This window comes from Anolis sagrei, chromosome 6 (assembly GCF_037176765.1).
Source record: "Anolis sagrei isolate rAnoSag1 chromosome 6, rAnoSag1.mat, whole genome shotgun sequence".
NCBI classification, from domain to species: Eukaryota; Metazoa; Chordata; class Lepidosauria; order Squamata; family Dactyloidae; genus Anolis; species Anolis sagrei.
Window position 1 is genome coordinate 51,930,778 of NC_090026.1, and position 6,813 is coordinate 51,937,590.

Here is a 6,813-nt window from a genome sequence, read left to right on the forward strand (position 1 = left end):
TGTGGGTGAAACTTTATACAATTTTTTTTTAAAATTGTTCCCTATACTAGCAATGGAAAAATAAACTGCCCAAGTCTTACTGTTCCAAACCAGACATAGACCTATTTGAGTCTGAGATATTATATGCTTATATTGCGAAGAGCTGATTCTGATGAGACTGTTTGCAATAGCGCTGCAGTGTAATTCTTCATTAGCATCCCCCCCTTATTGCACAAAGTAGAAAGCCGGATAGTGATTTATGAGAGCCTGTCATCTGTTAGTGGTTCATACTATCATCTGTGTGATCTTTTTTGGTAGAAAATATACTAGATACCAGCTCTGACTACAATATTTCATTTTATAAAGGGAAACTGGCTCTATGTAAAGTGGCCACGTTTTTAATAGTATTGATGTATCTTAATCATTTGATGTCATCTCATCATAAATCATGTTGAAACTAAACACTCCAAGATTCAAGAAATACCAAACGGTAATCTAGTTAAATTGCACTACTTGCCCCCATCAACCGTTACACTGACAAACACACATTTTTGGTACTGTTTCCAGCTATATTTAACCTGCTGGTTCCAAAAATGGCACTGGTTTTCCCGTATCAGCTCTAGTTTTTGAGATACTGAATACACACCCTTAATTACTTATTTTATTTACAGTATTTATATTCCGTCCTTCTCACCCTGCAGGGGACTCAGGGCAGATTACAATGTACATATACATCGCAAACATTCAATGCCATAGACACACAACATATATAGACAGACACAGATTTAACATTCCAGCTTTTCTTGAGGGTATTCTGGCCACCAGGGGAGCTGTCCCTTCACTAAACATTTGTGACACTGATGAAGTACTTCCTCATTCTTTGCATGCTTGCTGGAGATTTTTACGGTCTCGTAAATTAGTTAAATTTGTCTCCCCACATAAGCGGTACCTAAATTTCCTTCTTGACAGATGCAACTATTTTTCAGGCTGCAAAGGTCGATAGCAAGCTACACAAATTTGGTCGGAAGCTCACTCCGACCCAGGCTGGCTTTGAACTCATGACCTTTCGGTCAGTAGTGATCTTAATGCAGTTGACTCCCAGCCAGCTGTGCCACATTCGTGATCACCCATAGAAAATCATGACAACCATATCTAAGAAAGTAGAGCTGATGTGATCTATCCAATGCAGTTCTCTGAATTAGAGCCTCAAATAATCGCCTTGAGTCCCCTTTGGGGTAGAGAAAGGCGGTATACAAATAGAGCAAATAAATAGCCCCATTAACAGGCCTGAAAACAAAAACATCAAGATTTTTTTTAAAAAAAATGGGTTGTGTTATCTCTTCTAAACCTTGCAAGCATTCATATTTTCTCTACTGAACCTATAATTCAGGGGCCATGAAGCACATTAAGATTTCTTTCTGAGATAAAGCTTTTACTTGATTTGGTACTTCTTAGGCAGAGGCAGCCCTAGGTAATTTTCAATGGTAAGCAAACCAATCACTGATATATATTTTCTGTTCGTCGTGGGAGTTCTGTGTGCCATATTTGGTTCGATTCCATCATTGGTGGAGTTCAGAATGCTCTTTGATTGTAGATGAACTATACATCCCAGTAACTACAACTCGCATATGTCAAGGTCTATTTTCCCCCAAGAGCGTCTCAAGAGCACCCCTGGGAAAAATCAACTATACTGCAAATGCTTACTTTGCGTAACGGGTTGAGCCGCCCCTGTTCTTAGGCCTTTTGCTTCCTCGGAGTGTGGAGTGCAGCTTAACATTCTTTTTTTTCTTTTCTTTTCTTTTTCTTTTTTTCTTTTTTGTCAATGCACAGACTTCTGAATGTGCTGAGCCCTGTTTTCCTGCTTTACTTTCATGTTACATCCCTTTTCGTCACTCATGCCATTTGTGCAATACCTTCAGCTGTTCAGCTGTTCAATTCAACTCAAATGAGCTGCCACTGCTGCACTGAGATTACACGGGGCACGTACTAAATGTGTTCCTTCTTAACTAAAACAGCCCATGAATACTTTCAACTAAGGTTTATCAGTGGATAATGGTTATAACGGTTTGGGTGATAGGATTTCTTTCCACTACACTCCCAGGTTTCTGATTGGTTTGGATTTCAATGGGAGATCCCCCCAACCCCCCCAAAAAGTATATTTGAGATATCAACAAAGGTTCAATTAAGTACATTACTCTCTTGGGGCATCTCCAGTTTCAGACAGGAACATAGAAGGTATCTTACATTGGTTCGTTGATCATTGGTCCCTCTTGCCTAGTATGGTCAATTCAGACAGCAGCTCTCTAGGGTTTTTAGGCCAGTTACTCCTCTAGCCCTTTCTTTGGTTCCCGTAGTAATCTAGAGCCCCACTGCCCTCACATGCCCTTTCCCTTAGGCTGGATCTACACTGCTATATAATCCAGTTTCGGAATCAATATTATCTGCTTTGAACTGGATTATTTGGGTCTACACTGCCAGTAACTGGATTATATAGCAGTATTGATGGGGCTTCATGCAGCCCCCAGGGAACATCGTTTTGCATTACTGATTTATCACATGAAACCAGTATGTGTGCATTTCAGCTTATTTTAGAAACAAGAAGTTTGGTCTTGTCCATCCATAGTTTGTTTATTAAACTCTTGACAGTGCATTATGGAAACACAAGGACTACCCGTATAGACTCGAGTATAAGCCGACCCGAATATAAGCCGAGGCACCTAATTTTACCACAAAAAAAATGGGAAAATTTATTGACTCGAGTATAAGCCGAGGGCGAGAAATGCAGCAGCTACTGGTAAGTTTCAAAATAGAAATAGATACCAATAAAATTACATTAATTGAGGCATCAGTAGAGTAAATATTCAAAAATATTTACATAAAATTGTAATTTAAGATAAGGCTGTCCAACTCTGATTAAACCATTATTCTAACCTTCTTCAACGTAAATGTGCTCACATATCCTTCCAATAATAATAAAGGGAGTAAAATAATAAATGTAATAAAAATAATAATAGAGTAAAATAATGGAAATGTAATAACAGTAATGAGAATAAAATAATAAATGTAATAATAACAATAATAAATAGAGTAAAATAATAAATGTAATAACAATAAAGAGTAAAATAATAAATGTAAGAACAACAATAATAGAGTAAAACAATAAATGTTATAATAACAATAAAGAGTAAAATAATAAATATAATAATAATAATAATAATAATAATAATAAATAGAGTAAAATAATAAATGCAATAAAAATAATACTAATAACAGAGTAAAATAGTAAATAACACTGACTCGAGTATAAGCCGAGGGGAGGTTTTTCAGCCTAAAAAGGGGGTTGAAAAACTAGGCTTATACTCGAGTATATTCAGTATTTTAAAGTCTGTGCTGATATCAATGTCACAGGTGACCAAAGTGCCTGTGTGAGAAATGCTGACTTATAATTTCATATTTTTTTATCCACTTGGAAATAAGCTTTACTAGGATCAATGAGATATTTCACTCCTATAAGTGGAAAGTCAACTAGGCTAGTGGTTGGAACATTGGGCTACAATTCTGGATTTGAATCTCCGCTTGACCTTTAAACCCAGTGAGTAATGCTGGACACATCACATTCTTTCAGCCTCAGAGGAAGGCCATGGCAAACCTCTTCTGAACGAATCTTACCAAGACAGTCCTGTAAAGGGGCTGCAACAAGTCAGAAACAACTTGAAGGCATATGGCAAGTGGAGTACAGGCAGTCCCCAAATGTACACTGAAGCTTTATCACCAATCCTTGTTCCACAGAGTTTTTGTTTTGGCCTGGAAAGTAAAAGCGATGACTGTTGTACTCCAGAACAGGGATAATCCTCTGACTTTAAACACCACACATTGAATAGGAAAAAAACAATCCTTTTATTAAAGATAAGTAAAAAGCAGCAAAGAAAAAAGCTCTTTAAAGAAATGTTGTTGTTGTTCATTCGTTCAGTCGTCTCCAACTCTTCGTGACCTCATGGACCAGCCCACGCCAGAGCTTCCTGTCGACTGTCACCACCCCCAGCTCCTTCAAGGTCAGTCCAGTCACTTCAAGGCTGCCATCCATCCATCTTGCCCGTGGTTGGCCCCTCTTCCTTTTACCTTCCACTTTCCCCAGCATAATTGTCTTCTCTAGGCTTTGCTGTCTCCTCATGATGTGGCCAAAGTACTTCAACTTTGTCTCTAATATCCTTCCCTCCAATGAGCAGTCGGGCTTTATTTCCTGGAGGATGGACTGGTTGGATCTTCTCGCAGTCCAAGGCACTCTCAGAACTTTCCTCCAACACCACAGTTCAAAAGCATCTATCTTCCTTCGCTCAGCCTTCCCTAAGGTCCAGCTCTCACATCCGTAGGTTACTACAGGGAATACCATGGCTTTGACTAGGCGGATCTTTGTTGCCAGTGTGATGTCTCTGCTCTTTACTATTTTATCGAGATTGGACATTGCTCTCCTCCCAAGAAGTAAGTGTCTTCTGATTTCCTGGCCACAGTCTGCATCTGCAGTAATCTTTGCACCTAGTAATACAAAGTCTGTCACGGCCTCCACATTTTCTCCCTCTATTTCCCAGTTGTCAATCATTCTTGTTGCCATAATCTTGGTTTTTTTTATGTTTAGCTGCAACCCGGCTTTTGTGCTTTCTTCTTTCACCTTGATTAGAAGGCTCCTCAGGTCCTCCTCACTTTCGGCCATCAGAGTGGTGTCATCTGCATATCTGAGGTTGTTAATGTTTCTTCCAGCAATTTTCACCCGAGCCTTGCATTTGTCAAGTCCCGCGCATCGCATGATGTGTTCTGCCTACAAGTTGAATAGTTGTTGTTGTTTTTGTTTTTTTGGGGGGGGGGGGTTGTCGTGTCAGGAGCAACCTGAGAAACTGAAAGTCGCTTCTGGTGTGAGAGACTTGGCCATCTGCAAGGACGTTGCCCAGAGGATGATTTGATGTTTTATCATCCTTGTGGGAGGCTTCTATCATGTCCCTGCATGAGGAGCTGGAGTTGATAGAGGGAGCTCATCTGCCTCTCCCCGAATTCGAACCTGCGACCTGTCGGTCTTCAGTCCTGCTGGCACAGGGGTTTAACCCACTACGCCACTGGGGGCTCCGTAGCTGTATAGGTTGGGTGAGAGTATACAGCCCTGCCGTACGCTTTTCCCAGTCTTGAATCAGTCTGTTGTTCCATGGTCAGTTCTTACTGTTGCTACTTGGTCTTTATTCAGGTCCCTCAGGAGACAGACAAGGTGATGTAGTATCCCCATACAATGTAAATTGGTAGAAAAGTGGGTAATGAACCATCTAGATTTGGTGGAGAAGGTGCTTGCAGTTCTGGAGGGACTCTAATTTTTCTTCTCATAGATTTGGCATGGAGATTTGTTTAACCAAGAAAAATTCATGGGAAATTTTTCAGGTGTGGTTTGAACCCCTAAAGCAGGGGTCCTCAAACGTTTTAAACAGAGGGCCATGTCAGAGTCCCTCAAACTGTTGGAGGGCCGGATTATAATTTGAAAAAAAAAAGAATGGATTCATATGCACACTGCACATATCTTATTTGTAGTGCAAAAAACACTTAAAAACAATGCAATAATTAAAATGAAGAACAATTTTAACAAATATAAACTTGTATTGTCGAAGGCTTTCATGGCCGGAATCACTGGGTTGTTGTAGGTTTTTTCAGGCTATATGGCCAGGAGAGAAATGCCTCTAGACCAGGGGTCCTCAAACTAAGGCCCGGGGGCCAGATGCGGCCCTCCAAGGTCATTTACCTGGCCCTCGCTCAGGGTCAACCTAAGTCTGAAACAACTTGAAAGCACAACACAACAATAACAATCCTGTAAATGCTCCCCTCTCATTCCTTTTATAACTTCCCAGTCGTCTGATATTTGTTATTAGCCGCCCCCTATTTTAGATTCATACATGCACTTTAAACTGTAAGTTTAGTCTGTTTTATCTTTTTAATTTGTCTCTTTTATAACATGTTTTTAGTCTGCTTTTAATCTGCTTTTATACTTACTTATCTACTTGGGAACTATACCTACTTTTATACCTACTATCTACTTGGGAACTGCGATTCCCTTCCTTGGGCACCGATGCCCCATTCTGTACTGTGCTGGTCAAAGACCGTAATAAATCATTGATTGATTGAATAACAATCCTATATCATCAGCCAAAAGCAGGTCCACACTTCCCACTGAAATAATAATAAGTTTATATTTGGTAAAATTGTTCTCCATGTTAATTATTGTATTGCTTTTAAGTGATTTTTTGCAGTACAAATAAAATATATTCAGTGTGCAAAGAAATTAATTCATTTTTTCAAGTTATACTCTGGCCCTCCAACAGTTTGAGGGACTGTGACCTGGCACTCTGTTTAAAAAGTTTGTGGACCCCTGATCTAGACCATGGCCATCTAGCCCGAAAAAACCTACAACAACCCAAATATAAACCTATTCGTATTTCAATGGCAAGTGCGGGCCTGCTTTTGGCTGATGAGATAGGATTGTTGTTGCTGTTGTGTGCCTTCAAGTTGTTTAAGACTTAGGTTGACCCTGAGCAGGGGCCGGGTAAATGACCTTGGAGGGCCATATCTGGCCCCCGGGTCTAAGTTTGAGGACCTCTGCCCTAAAGGCTTACTTGCTCTATGTTTTTCTCTATACATCTATCTACCTGTGGCTATGATATAGCCTGATTATTATTTTTTGTCAGAGGGGCGGGTTTTAATCAAGAGCGACAAGTATTCCCGCCAATAGCGTCGACGCTGCCGGGGAACCAATGAGCGGCGGAGCTTTGTGGAATGGCGTGGCGGGCAGCCAATGAGAGGGCCGGG